At 35.8% G+C, this 13,253-nt stretch overlaps 1 long non-coding RNA gene across 18 annotated transcripts in view; it reads right to left on the bottom strand.

Annotated features, from left to right (window-relative positions):
- LOC109499940 overlaps positions 1–13,253 on the bottom strand; it is a 224,522-nt gene that overhangs the window by 61,458 nt on the left and 149,811 nt on the right. For 13 of the 18 annotated variants that reach the window (XR_006598286.1, XR_006598296.1, XR_006598292.1 and 10 more), the window contains one exon: positions 10,020–10,163. The exons of the other annotated variants lie outside the window; for them this stretch is intronic. This is a non-coding gene — a long non-coding RNA (uncharacterized LOC109499940). The remainder of the gene's footprint in view (positions 1–10,019; positions 10,164–13,253) is intronic. 18 annotated transcript variants of the gene reach the window in all.

The following is a 13,253-nucleotide window of genomic DNA, read 5'->3' as shown; positions in this document are numbered from 1 at the left end:
ACAAAGAGAGAGGGAACTGAGTTTCATGACTGATGGAGAAGTAAGAAGGTTCTTGGAAAAGCAGCTAACTTAAAAAAAAAATCCTTCACTGCACCAGAGAACAGAGGGTACCTGTGAAGGGCTGACTTACAGCTACCTGTGGTCTGAACACACACAATGCCCATCCCCCTTGGGAGCCATAGCCAAGGGTCAGCAGTGTGGCATGGCAGTAAGGAAGCAAGCATTTGGATTTATGGGGGCTTCCTGCTTTGGAAGAGATTAACTCAGCTCAATCATCAGTGACCAGCATGGACAGAACAACAGAAATTCCTCCCCCAAATTTCCTGCATTACTCAGCTCCAAGGTTTGTGTTGGGGAAGGGGCTCCAGGAAATTACTAACATTGGCTGTTCCTGCAAAAGTTACGGGAGGGATGTGAGCCGTGTTAATTGTGATTTAGAAAAGTAAACAAAAAGTTAACTAAATAGGACCACTTCTCTTCTAGTTGCATGCCTTGTGTATAGCGTTCTAAAATAAGGACGGGAGATTATGAGACAAACAGGACTGTCTGGCATCTTGCTTTTCATAGAGATTTCCAGACTTGATATTTAAATTTAAGTATTATTTTAGAGCAGGTTATTTTCCTGAAGAAGTAAAGAGTAAACAGCTTTTTATATGTGTGAGGAATGTACCTATTATGATGTAAATTTTGAAAACTCATTATTTTACTGTAATGCCACCTTACAGCGCTTGTCACATTACTGATACTTACTAAAGTGATGTCATTTACACATTTTTAGAAACTAATCCAAATCATAGCTTGCAATTCTGAAATCCAAAAGACTGAGTGCACAGAAATGCAAAGGAAACCAAAACTATGTAAACAAACCTATACTGTCCTGTGCAACTAAACTGAAAGGCTATGGAACCCTGATATTTTCCTTTGATATGAGTCCATTAAATGGCATCTCTTTCTAGACAACATTTAAAAATGCACAGTATGGCAGGCTCCCTCTGCACTATAAAAGGATGAGTTAATGTTCTTGGCTCCATTTTTTTCTCTTCCTTACTTCATGTGAAAGATTCTATTTAACATCCAACACTTATCTAAAATATTTAATTTATGTCTATTTTGTTTCCATCACTTCAACATAACCAAATTATAGTTCCAAGACTTTACATTATTTATGATATAGAACCGGGATGTCTTGGTAGCTTATCAAGCTTGGTTAAGCGTCTGACTTAGGCTCAGGCTAAGATCTCACGGCTTGTGTGTTCAAGCCATGCATCAGGCTCTGTACTGACAGGTCAGAGCCTGGAGACTGCTTCAGATTCTGTGTCTCCCTCTCTTTCTGCCCCTCCCCCGAGCGGTTCGTTCTCTCTCTCTCTCTCAAAAATAAACATTAAACAAATTTAAAAAAAAAAGGAAAAAGAAATGACAGTAAGCCAGCTTACAAGGAAACTTGTGCTTTAATTATAGGTGAAGTATGTTAAAAACCAAACAAGTGTTTGAAGTAAATATTTACTTTACTTTTAACTACTCAAATCCAAGGCAGGATGTATTAAAATCTCTGTCTACCTCTTTTAACTTCTCCCTCACTTTTTTCTTCGCAGTAGAGCAAGAAAAGTTTATCAAACCATTTTTCTATATAATACCCTACATTTCATTTTCTTTTTTTTTAAAATTTTTTTAACATTATTTTTGACACAGAGAGAGAGCATGAACAGGGGAGGGTCAGAGAAAGAGGGAGACACAGAATCTGAAACAGGCTCCAGGCTCTGAGCTGTCAGCACAGAGCCCGACACGGGGCTCGAACCCACAAACTGGGAGATCATGACCTGAGCCGGTCGGACGCCTAACTGACTGAGCCACCCAGGCACCCCATACATTTCATTTTCTAAAATTTTTGTTAATAAGACTTTGCTTGATTTATATAATAATAATTCTATTCCTGTGTTTTCTCATGATGACCTTATGTCCTTATATATGTAATAATCACACAATAGCATATGGACACAAAGGGACTCCCAAAGGGAAAATGATTCTTTTTTTTTATTTTTTTGATGTTTGTTTATTTTTGAGAGACAGAGAGAGACAGAACATGAGCGTGGGAGCAGCAGAGAGAGAGGGGGAGACAGAATCCGAAGGAGGCTCCAGACTCTGAGCTGTCAACTCTGACACGGGGCTCAAACCCACAAATTGTGAGAGTATGACCTAAGCCAAGTTGGACGCTCAACCGACTGAGCCACCCAGGCACCCTAATAATGTACATTTTAGATCTCAAAGCAGTAACTTTCTTTGATTTTCCTCAGCTAATTTTGTGGATATTTAAGGAAGATAAATGATCTTGGATCATTATTATTCAGCAAATCAGTAGGAGCAGATAGTTACAAAGTCCTATGGCAAATCCAAATGGCTAAGAACATTTTTGCCAAAATTGCTGAAAGAGCGACAAGTAAATTTTAAAAGTAACATATTTGAATGAAAATGAGAAGTATGTTAATTTTATGAGAGAGTTCTATTCAGAGGTGGAGGAATAACTTTAAAAGGTAATCATTCAGTGGCTCTCCCTGTCAGGTATCCTGATAGGTTTTCTCTTATCGTACTACCCCAAATTCACTTAAACTTGATTCCTGGATCATTTTGTTTAATAAATTCTGTTTTGCTTCTCTCCTGATCTATCCTCCCTGTATGTCTATTATGTCTCATACTGATTTCATACCTTCTTTCTCTCTCTGTCTCAATCTTTTTCTGACACACACACACACACACACACACACACACTCCATCAACTGTTTGTGTATCAGGTACAGATCTTTAAGTTTACAAACATGGGTGTATAAAAGCAATCATATTTATTTGTTTTCCTTACAATGATGCTGTTTTTCCAGAAGAAGCACCTAATTCTGGTACCCTGTGCCAAGAACTGGGGCCAGGAACATATCACTCTCAGGTGGTGTTTTCCCTACTTGAATTTCATGCCTGACTTTTCTATTTCTGAGTCCCTCAAGAAGAAACAAGAAATGTTGCATATTGGTCTTTGAAATAGATAATAATATAACTAACTTTACGAAAGCTGTATTATCTTGATTCCAGAATCAGACGTGTGCAGAAAAACCAAAACAAATAAAACCAAAAAACATAGTGGGTCAATTTTACCTATGAATTTTTATGCAAGAATCCTAAGTAAGATATTATAGAAATACATAAAAATCGTCAGAGTAAATCATTACCAAGTATAATTTAATCACAAGAATGTAACTGATCCTTTAACCTTGTGGGCAGTCCCTTTAAGTAGTTCACCAAACTGACCCATAAAAAAAAATCAAAAGCCAAATGATAATATTAATAAATGCATTAAAAACTGGGTGAAAGTTTAATGAATCATGATTTAAAATAAAATCCTAGTGAATAAGAAATAAATTTAAGTTCTTTAACTGATAAAGGATCTATATCAAAAAAAAAAAAGATAACATCACACGAAATGGTGATATGTTGCAAGATATCTCTTGAAAGTTAGAAGCAACACACGGATGTCTGCTATTATCATTCTCTTCACTACTGTACTACAAAATTCAGGTAATGCAACGAGACAAAGTAAGAGAGAGATTGAGAGAGAGAGACTGATTTTACGATTAGAATAGGAGAAACAGAAGTGTCATTGTCCACTAAATGTGCAACGTATTAATAAAAAAATCCAGAAGAATCTACAAATCATCAAAATTGGTAGGTGACATCAGCTGTATAAGAGTATGAAAGTTTATTACACACACAAAAAAATCATCTTTTTCCTAAAAACTGGTAAGAAACATTTAGGAATAGAAGTTTTTAAAGTTATTATAATAGAAATAAAAAGTATAGAGTAATTGGAAATAAACTAAGGAAAGTTATAAGAAGAATGATTTAAAAATGTATAGAATATTACAGAAGGACATGAAGGGATACTTAAAATGTAGGAATATACTATCTTAATGGATGGGAAAACTGAACAATAAAGATGACAATATTCATAAAATATATCCTATCAAAATCTAATTGGCTTTCTCATAATATTTGAAACATGTTCTTCAAATTCATAAAGCTAAAATATTAAGAATAAAGGAAGGCATACCCTAGCAGACGTGACACTTTTTATAGTGTTATTTACACTAAAGGGTTTAGCAATACGATGAACAAATACACCAAAGGACAAAATCAAGAGCCCACAAAGAGCTCTATTCATATTTAGAAGTAGTATCAATGAGAGCTGGCATTATATATAGTAAGGCAAAGGAAGCTGGAAATAATACATTTGAATCATCATCTTACTCCATAAAAAAAACTAACCTAGCTACTAACCTAGCTATCAAAAAGGGTAGGCAAGAAGGGCCTGACTCAGTAAGTCTGGCAAACAGTGCTTTGACTGGATGCTATTAGACTAGAGAACCACACTAGCTCTGCAGCATAGATGGTGAATTCATTTCTCAGAGGGGGAAGGGCTAGCATTTCTGATATTTAGAATCAATTTCTCACTATCAGATAAAGACTCTACAAATAAGCAAAGGGGAGGTGGGGGAGGGTGGAATGACTTCCGAGGTGAATTAAGGGTAAGAGATGTCAGTATGAACTCATGTTTATTGTATCCACATGAGAAAACATCACAAAAACAAACTTGTGGGGCTCTTAAAAATATCTACCTGTTACTTCTAAAAAAACACTGTCCATTCCATGGAAAAGAAAAACACTGAAACGCTTTCACAGATCTGAAGACTAAGCACACATTACAACTAAATGCAATGTGGGATCCTGAACTGAATCTTAAAACAAAAAAAGTGGCAGAAAAACTGACAAAATCTAAAGAAAGTCTGTAGTTTAGTTGGAAGCATTGTACCCATGTTACTTTCTTGGTTTTGATAAATGTACCGTAATTATTCAAGGTGGTAATCGTTAAGGGAAGTTGGGTAAATCGTATATTGGAAATTTCTGTGCTGTCTTTGGAATCTGTCCTGAAATTTAAAATTATTCAAATAAAACAGTTGTAACAACTTAATTTCAATTTTATTCACTCCTTGTTCCTTGTTTCCTTTAAAAAAAAAAATGGCATACATGTAATAAATTACATAGAACATGAATCTTGTTTTATCTAAGAAATTCATGTAGAAACAAAGCATCAGCAAATACATTTACTTATTCAAAATTAAATTATGTAAGATATGACCTCCTTACACAACTTAACTTCCCATCAAGTGAAAATTGTGTACCTGGGCAGTAAAATTAATTGCATGTTATATTTTCAAGGGAGTTTTTTAACAGACAACTTGTCCTATTTTTTCCTAAGTAACTAAAATATTTCTAGGGCTAACCGAAGTATCTCTTTGTATAAAGAAATAGATATAAATGAAAACTGGCAGTATTATAATGGTCATTTCTTTAGCAATTGTTTCTTATTTTCATTAACATATTTCATTTTGAAAGATGCTTGTGAAACAAGATTTGATATGAGACTCTGAAAAATTAATCAAGGGGCACATGAGTGGTTCGGTCGGTTAAGCGTCCAACATCGGCTCAGGTCATGATCTCATGGTTGGTGAGTTCGAGTCCCGCATCGGGCTCTCGGCTGACAGCTCAGAGCCTGGAGCCCACTTCAGATTCTGCGTCTCCCTCTGTCTGCCCCTCCACTGTTTGCACTCTCTCACATTGTCTCAAAAATAAACAAACAATAAAAAAAATTTTTTTAAATAATCAAGACAATTTCACAGCTAATTCAGAGCAACACAGAGTCAAAAGTGACTTCTATCTGATTTGTTTCCATTCTTCCATGTGAATTATGCATGTGTGTGTGTGTGTATGTATATGTGCTGGGATTATATAATAATCATACACATTCCACAAGCAGTCTGTCAGCGGATATAGAACAGAAACAATTTGGGATTTTAGTTGGTTCCCAGTCTCTATGAGGCACATAAGATCTGAACTTCATATTAATTATTCATTTCCTCTAATTCAGTCAACACCCTCTTTTGTTTTACAAGGCTTCAAATATTCATTATGTAATAATCATATTTTCCCAATACTTATTGCAATGGAATCCCTGTTCTTTAGAACAGTCACTCACAAAGTTTAGCAAGCATTAAAGTCACCTACAGGGTTTGTTAAAACAGTTCCTCAAGCCCCATCTTCAGAATTCCTGATCCAGTAGGTCTGGGGTGGAACCCAGGAATATGCCCTTCTAAGTCCCTAGCTGCTAAGGATGCTACTAGTGGTGTCAGATGCACACATTCTTACTGTATCTGTCAAATGTCTCTGCTTCCAGTATTTAAAGTAGGTATTTTAAGCTTCTCCTCTCTCCTAACATCCATCATGGCAAGAGAGAATTACAAGCTGATATGTGAAACTAACTAAAGGAAACCTCATCTAAAATGGAGGCCAGAAGAGGGAGGTCTAATGCACCACCCCTCCTTGTCAATTGAAGACCCCAACAGAAAGACACACCTTGCATTCCCAACAGGAAGAAGCTTACTTTACTGCTCCTGCAGGAGAAAGGAAGAACTTCTCCTTGCTCAGCAACAAGTTCAGCCAATAAATACCTTAACTCAACAAATGAGAGGCCATCACCACACTGAATGCTCACTTCCTTCCTGACCTTCCTTCCAAGCAGCTCTTCTCAACTTCCTTCTCCAGGCTTGCCTATGGTTTGCCAGAGCTTGCTGTTCTGAATTGCAATTCCTCTGCTCTTCCTGAATAAAGCACTGTGCTGGCAAAATAACCAGCTGTTTTGTTTTTAAGGTCAACAGGGATTTATACATAATGTGTGAAATATGAATCAACAGGTAGAATGAAACAGATTTGCAAAGAAAGAGCTGACATGTTTCCAAAAGCCATTTTATTTTCTAAGAATGCTAACCCAAATTAACTACCAATTGACTACACAGCTGTTTATCTCTAGAACATCCCTACATTTTGCAAATCAATATATATTTGTCTGAGTATAGTATAAATCAGAGAGCTCCTGAGACAGAAAGGAGTTCCTCATATACATTGTTCTCCCACCTGGTGAACAATGAGAAACTTCTGCTAGTCAACAATTTCAAAATATTTCCACGGACATTTGCTTTCTCAGTAGTATATTAACAGCTTTAATCAGAAGTAGCTTAATAGAGGAAATTTACTACAGGGATTCTTGTGTTTGTATTTCTGAACTACAGCCATACCTGTGTATGAATTAGTATCACAAGTCTGCTAGGGATTTTTAAAAACTATTATTATTTTTACTGTATTTAGTGGTCTAGTAGCATAAAGTCATCACATCATCACAACAATCAGAATTACATTAAAATATTGTTTTGTTGTTATTCAATGTAAGGTTGTTTAAAGGCTTTTCTTTTTTAAAGAGTAGTTTTAGGTTAACAGCAAAAAAAAAAAAGATTAATAGGAGAAAAACAAACACAAGTTTAATAACATGTATACCTCCTGTATAAATGAAAGATACTCAGGAACACTGAATAACTCCCCCAAATGATCAAAGCCACCACCTTAAATATCATCTCCAGCTAAAGACAAAAGAAATACATTGGATGGGTAGAGAAGGCCAGTTGCAGGAAAAGATACTGTTCTTATACAGTGTTAAGACCAAGTCTCCTCCACGGATAAGAATTTCTAGAGATTTAGTCCTCCTCTTCCAGGTATAGAGAGGGAGACACCCTTACACATGTAGATTTTACACAGGTAAAGCTCTTTTTACATATGTAAGTTTCTTTTACAAATGGGTTAACTTCTAACCAGAAGGAAGCTTATTTTGGACTGGTATATTCTGTTCCCTTTTAATTTCTTCTAAGACAAGATGGAAGCTACCAAACCCAATGGACAAAGATTCTTATCCTATAACATTCATGTGCATCTACTTGCCAATTCCCTTAAAAAGTGCATACAAAACTTTAAAATCATTTGCAAATGATTATGAACTCACTAGAAGTTATAAAAATCATATCCTGTTTCAGATATTCATTGGGTCTTCCAAATAGCTCTTTCTAAAATGTATCATTAATTAACAGCAATCATTTTATTATATTAGTGCACTGATCTGTTTTTTATTTTTTTGTGGGTTTTTTTGGAGAATTCTTCTTTTTCTCTGTATTTTCTTAGTATTGGGAGGTTTATAGCCTTATATAGTTAAATAAACATTCTCAGAGATGAAATTTACTGAGAAGCTATGTCCAAATTTTTTTCATATACTATCTTAAAATCTTCTGACAACCTTTTCAACAAATTTAAGAATGCATTATAATTCTCATTTTGTAGGTGAGGAAAAGAGCTCACAAAAAAAAATCACTTGCTTCAAGTCACACAACTGGTAAACATCATTAATATATAGAACTCAAGGATACATTGATTGTACTCACTGTACAAGTAAATAAAAGAAAAGAAGTTTGGGACAGATGTTTTATTTTCTATCAAGTAACAAAAATATAGCAATTAACTTGGAATGGCATTCTCAAGTTTGGTTTACTTTACTCTAAAGAAGCAACTTTTAATTTCCCTAAATTCCTTGAGCCAAGATATCAAGAGAAATGGACTCCAGAAAGGCAAAGGGGAGGGTTGTATCCTATCTTTGGCTTTCTCTTCTGTTTACCTTATAATCTCAACTACATTTCAGTGTTTATCTTCTTTTGTTTAATAGTAACTTATGATTTCCTGCTCTTCAGCAATTCAGCGATTTCTGAATATACTGAGCTTTGCCTAAAGGGAATGACTCCCCACTGATATTCTGATTCTGTTATTCGGTATCTCATTTGACTGGGAGGTTAGTGTTGCTTTCAGTTCAGTTAGTTTCCATTTGGGAATACATATGACTTACTCAAATCTTAGAATGCCATTTGCTAAAGTAAGTGGAAAATAATATCTTGCAGATCCTCAACTGACTTAAGAAATAGACATTAAACATTATTAGAGGCAGAATTTGTATGATCCTATTCAAAAACTTTCTTCATGCCTTCATACTGTTCCCTCCTTCAAATCTATTAGAATTTTTCATCCCCATCTCCCTAATGAAAACCCAGTTATGTTCATTCAGCTGACAAATATAACCTGGGTTTGGCCCTGTTAACCTATACTCTCAGGAAAAAACAGAGAATGGATGAGACAAAAAAAAAAAACCAAAAAAACAAAAAAACAAAAAACAAAACCTTCCCTCTTTCCACATATGCCTGATTGGCCTGAGATCCAAAATGTGTTTTATTTAATGGCCTAAGTCCAGAAGCCACTGCTGATTGCATCATTACATTATCATTTGTTTATTTGCTATTTTTCCCCCCTGACTGACTTGAAATGCTGTTTCTAAAACTTTTTATTTTTTTGTCAGTTTTGCTCCTGGCAGTTGATACCCTAAAATGAGGCAAGTTCCACGACGGTGGACTGTCTCTGTTCCCAAGGCTTTGAGCTATCTGGGACAAACCAATTATAATTGGATCACTTAGCTTTTAGAAACCTACCTACCTCTTCTAACTTGTTCATGCTGCCATCCCAGAGTCTGTATGAAACAGGCTATAATGAGCCAGGGACTGCCTTGGAAGAACTCAGAAGATTAAATTCCAGTTATATCAAAATGGTAGTTACTTTTGCTTTCTAAGCAGTGTTTCTGAAGAGGAGATGAGTGAGAATAAATCTAGGCCTCAGGTAAAAACAAACACCAAACAACACAAGGCAGGAAGTCTCATCTTATTCCTGATGATGAATGGTAAGAGCATCAATCTGCTAGTGATCAAGAATGGACAGTTATTTGAATAGAAGCCCAGGAAAGAAAAAAAAAAAAAGGAAGATTAAAATTAATTCAGGAAAAAGACCATGTAGCTATTTCCTTCCTTCATCATTTATCCTTTCTTCAAAGGGGCCACTTCCCACCCGTCTCTTTTCTTTACTTTCTATGCTTCATGCTTGAAACTTTAAGGTAACAGGTCTCAGGGCAGACAAGCGGGTGGAGCTGTCAGGAGAAGAAAGGAAAAATTTGGTAAAATGATCAGAGGTTGTTTCTGAGGGACAGATTGAGATGTGTGTAAGGAACCAACTTTCCTTCCAAATTTCTTATAATCCAGATCAGCTCCTTCCCACGATGAAGCTTTGTCTGCCGTGCTCCAGTCAGGGAATCCTGAGCCCTAAGAAAGCACGACTCCAACCACTGTGGCCAAAAGGCTGATTTGTTTCTCACATATCTACAGAAAAAAAAATGTTTCCTTTTTACTTATAAATGCTTTCTCCAGAATCAATAAATAGGATACATATGTTTTAAATATACGCCAAACAAATACAATATATTTTCATAGCTTAAAAAAGTTCCCACTGGTAAATAAATAAACCCATAATTCAGAATTCAGCCTGCCACTATGGAAGGGCTGTAGGGACCTGAGGCTAAAGAGGCTGAAAAGAAAAAAGACTCAGAAGGCTGGAATGGAAGTTTCTTTTTTTTTTTTTTAATTTTTTTTTCAACATTTATTTATTTTTGGGACAGAGAGAGACAGAGCATGAACGGGGGAGGGGCAGAGAGAGAGGGAGACACAGAATTGGAAACAGGCTCCAGGCTCTGAGCCATCAGCCCAGAGCCCGACGCAGGGCTCGAACTCACGGACCGCGAGATCGTGACCTGGCTGAAGTTGGACGCTTAACCGACTGCGCCACCCAGGCGCCCCTGGAATGGGAGTTTCTAAAGCTCAGAAATTCTAATGACTATTTTTTATTTTTAATTTTTTTTAATTTTTTTTTAACGTTTATTCATTTTTGAGACAGAGAGAGACAGAGCATGAATGGGGGAAGGTCAGAGAGAGAGGGAGACACAGAATCTGAAACAGGCTCCAGGCTCTGAGCTGTCAGCACAGAGCCGGACGCGGGGCTTGAACTCACGGACTGCGAGATCATGACATGAGCTGAAGTCGGACGCCCAACCGACTGAGCCACCCAGGCACCCCTCTAATGACTATTTAGAAGTGGACACTGACTCTTTAGAGCCATAGGGATGGCTATCACAGAACTAAAATGTTTCTTACCCTTAGGCATATACAGTGTCCAGGCTTACAAGATTATTGGAATTCTATAAATAAATATTTATAACTAATATTGCAGAGATAATTTACCAAAGATACACCTAAACTGTCCTGGCTGATGCCTTAAATTTCTCCAAAATCAATCTACTCTGTTGGCTTGATGCTCTATAACATTATGGGTGGCTAAAATTTATTTCCAGTGTAGCTTAAATTTTGAGTTACAGACCCATTCCTAACAGTATGGTCAATGGAGAAAAGCAAAGGGTGGCAATGAGGATCTGACAGATCTGGGGAAAGTTATGCCACCAAGGTTTAAAAAAAAAAGAAAAGAAAAGAAAAGAAAAGAAAAGAAAAGAAAAGAAAAGAAAAGAAAAGAAAAGAAAAGAAAAGAAAAGAAAAGAAAGAAAAGAAAAGAAAAAAGGCAATGAATCTACAGGGGTTTGACTATTCCCCAAGTTGATTAAGAGGAAGACTTAAACCTAATCACTATTAGACTCCAAAATTGTGTCATTATGCCAGAATTGAACAAAGGTAAAAGAACAAAAAAACAAAAAACATCTGATTAAAAATTCTTTAAATATCTGGTACTTTGAGCTATCCTATTCAGGATATTAAGACAAACGTTGTATATTATTACAAGTTATTCTTCCTTCCTGCTCTATTAATATGGAAAATTCCAAATATATAAAATAGTTGACTATAAGATGAGGATCCTATTTTGATTCTAAATTTTATAAAAGAATAAGAAAAGACAATGAACACTGTCAATGGATTTGCACAGTGATCTGAAATTCACTTCTCAACAAGAAGTGACTTATTTTATAAAAGAAATGTTTTCTTTTAATCTATATTTATCATATCATCAGTATAGTTGGTAAAGATTTACCACTAATATTATTTTACATTCTAAAAAGATTACAAGCTACTTTCATAGACTGCCTGAAATCTGTCATTTTGAATGACATTCAGAGGGGACACAACACTGAAAAAAATTAAAGATACTGTTTAGCCCCCTGAGAAGCATGGAGCCTGCTTGAAATTCTGAGCAATTCACTGGTTATTTTGAAGTCTTTAAGTTAAAATTAGTAAACTCTCAAAAACTGTTTGCAGCTGTAAGATCAAATTTTATATTATATTTATGCAACACAAATGCAGACATCAGGAACAAAAGGCTTGCCCGTCTTAAAGGCATTCCTAGTTTTAAAATCACAGAGGTTACGCTTTTCTCTGTGTGTTTCTGAGTTTACTGTCAAAAAACCCTTAGACAATCTGTTTACTCAGATCCCTCTGTGACCTCTCCTTTCATTTGAACCTTTCATGCATAATACATTTTAATACCGGGGTTGCGCACAGAGTCCACCAACTAAACATATGAGCATTGAATAAACATTCCTGAGACAAACGAAACTTGTGGAATGTGAAAATCATTACAACTAAGTTTCATTTCTGTCCTTTCTTTATATACATATTTTTAATTTTATTTATCTGAGAGAGTGGGGAGAGGGGCAGAAGGAGAGAATCTTAAGCAGGATCCATGCTCAGCAGGGCACCCGACATGAGGCTTGATCCCATGACCTTAGGATCATAACCTGAGCCAAAATCAAAAGCTGGACATTCAATCAACTAAGCTACCCAGGCCCCAACATTGCAGTCCTTTTAATTACATAGTTTGTAAGTGTAACATGGCCAAGAACCAGATTTACCTCCATTTCTAAAAAGGTATATGCCAGCCCCAAATCTATGACAATCAACCATTTTGGTCCATTCCCATGTGTTTTTTCTATTTTATCTTGGCTTTTGGACCCTATCTATTTATATAATTTTTGGGTGCTCCTCTATTATAAAAACCCGGAAGTCATTCTTTCTGGGTTGTCATTTTTTATTCACCTCTTCTACTCAGTATAACCTGTTCCTCAATCTTTTAGAATGGTCTAGATATATTTTTCTTGATCAGCGTTATCCAAAATGGTATTATATAGCTGTCTTATACAGTTCAGTTTCTGAGATCTGAGTTAGGAAAGGCTGCATTCTACACTGTCTTACATAGTTACCATGGACATCTTACATGAAAGATTCTGAGAAAATCATGATTAAGAAGAAACAAAACTGTAATACATATAACTTTTTCTCAAATTTATCTAATTACAAAACATTTTTTTTCCATAACACACAAGAAGATCTTAGAGAAAGACACAGTGACAGGAAATATTATTCTGTATTCTAATCTCTTGAGCAACTGCAGCCCTTCACTACTGGCCTCTGATA

The sequence above is a fragment of the Felis catus genome, chromosome A1, assembly GCF_018350175.1.
Source record: "Felis catus isolate Fca126 chromosome A1, F.catus_Fca126_mat1.0, whole genome shotgun sequence".
NCBI lineage: Eukaryota > Metazoa > Chordata > Mammalia > Carnivora > Felidae > Felis > Felis catus.
The sequence above is the reverse complement of the archived record's forward strand: the minus strand, read 5'-3'. Positions and strand labels throughout refer to the sequence as shown.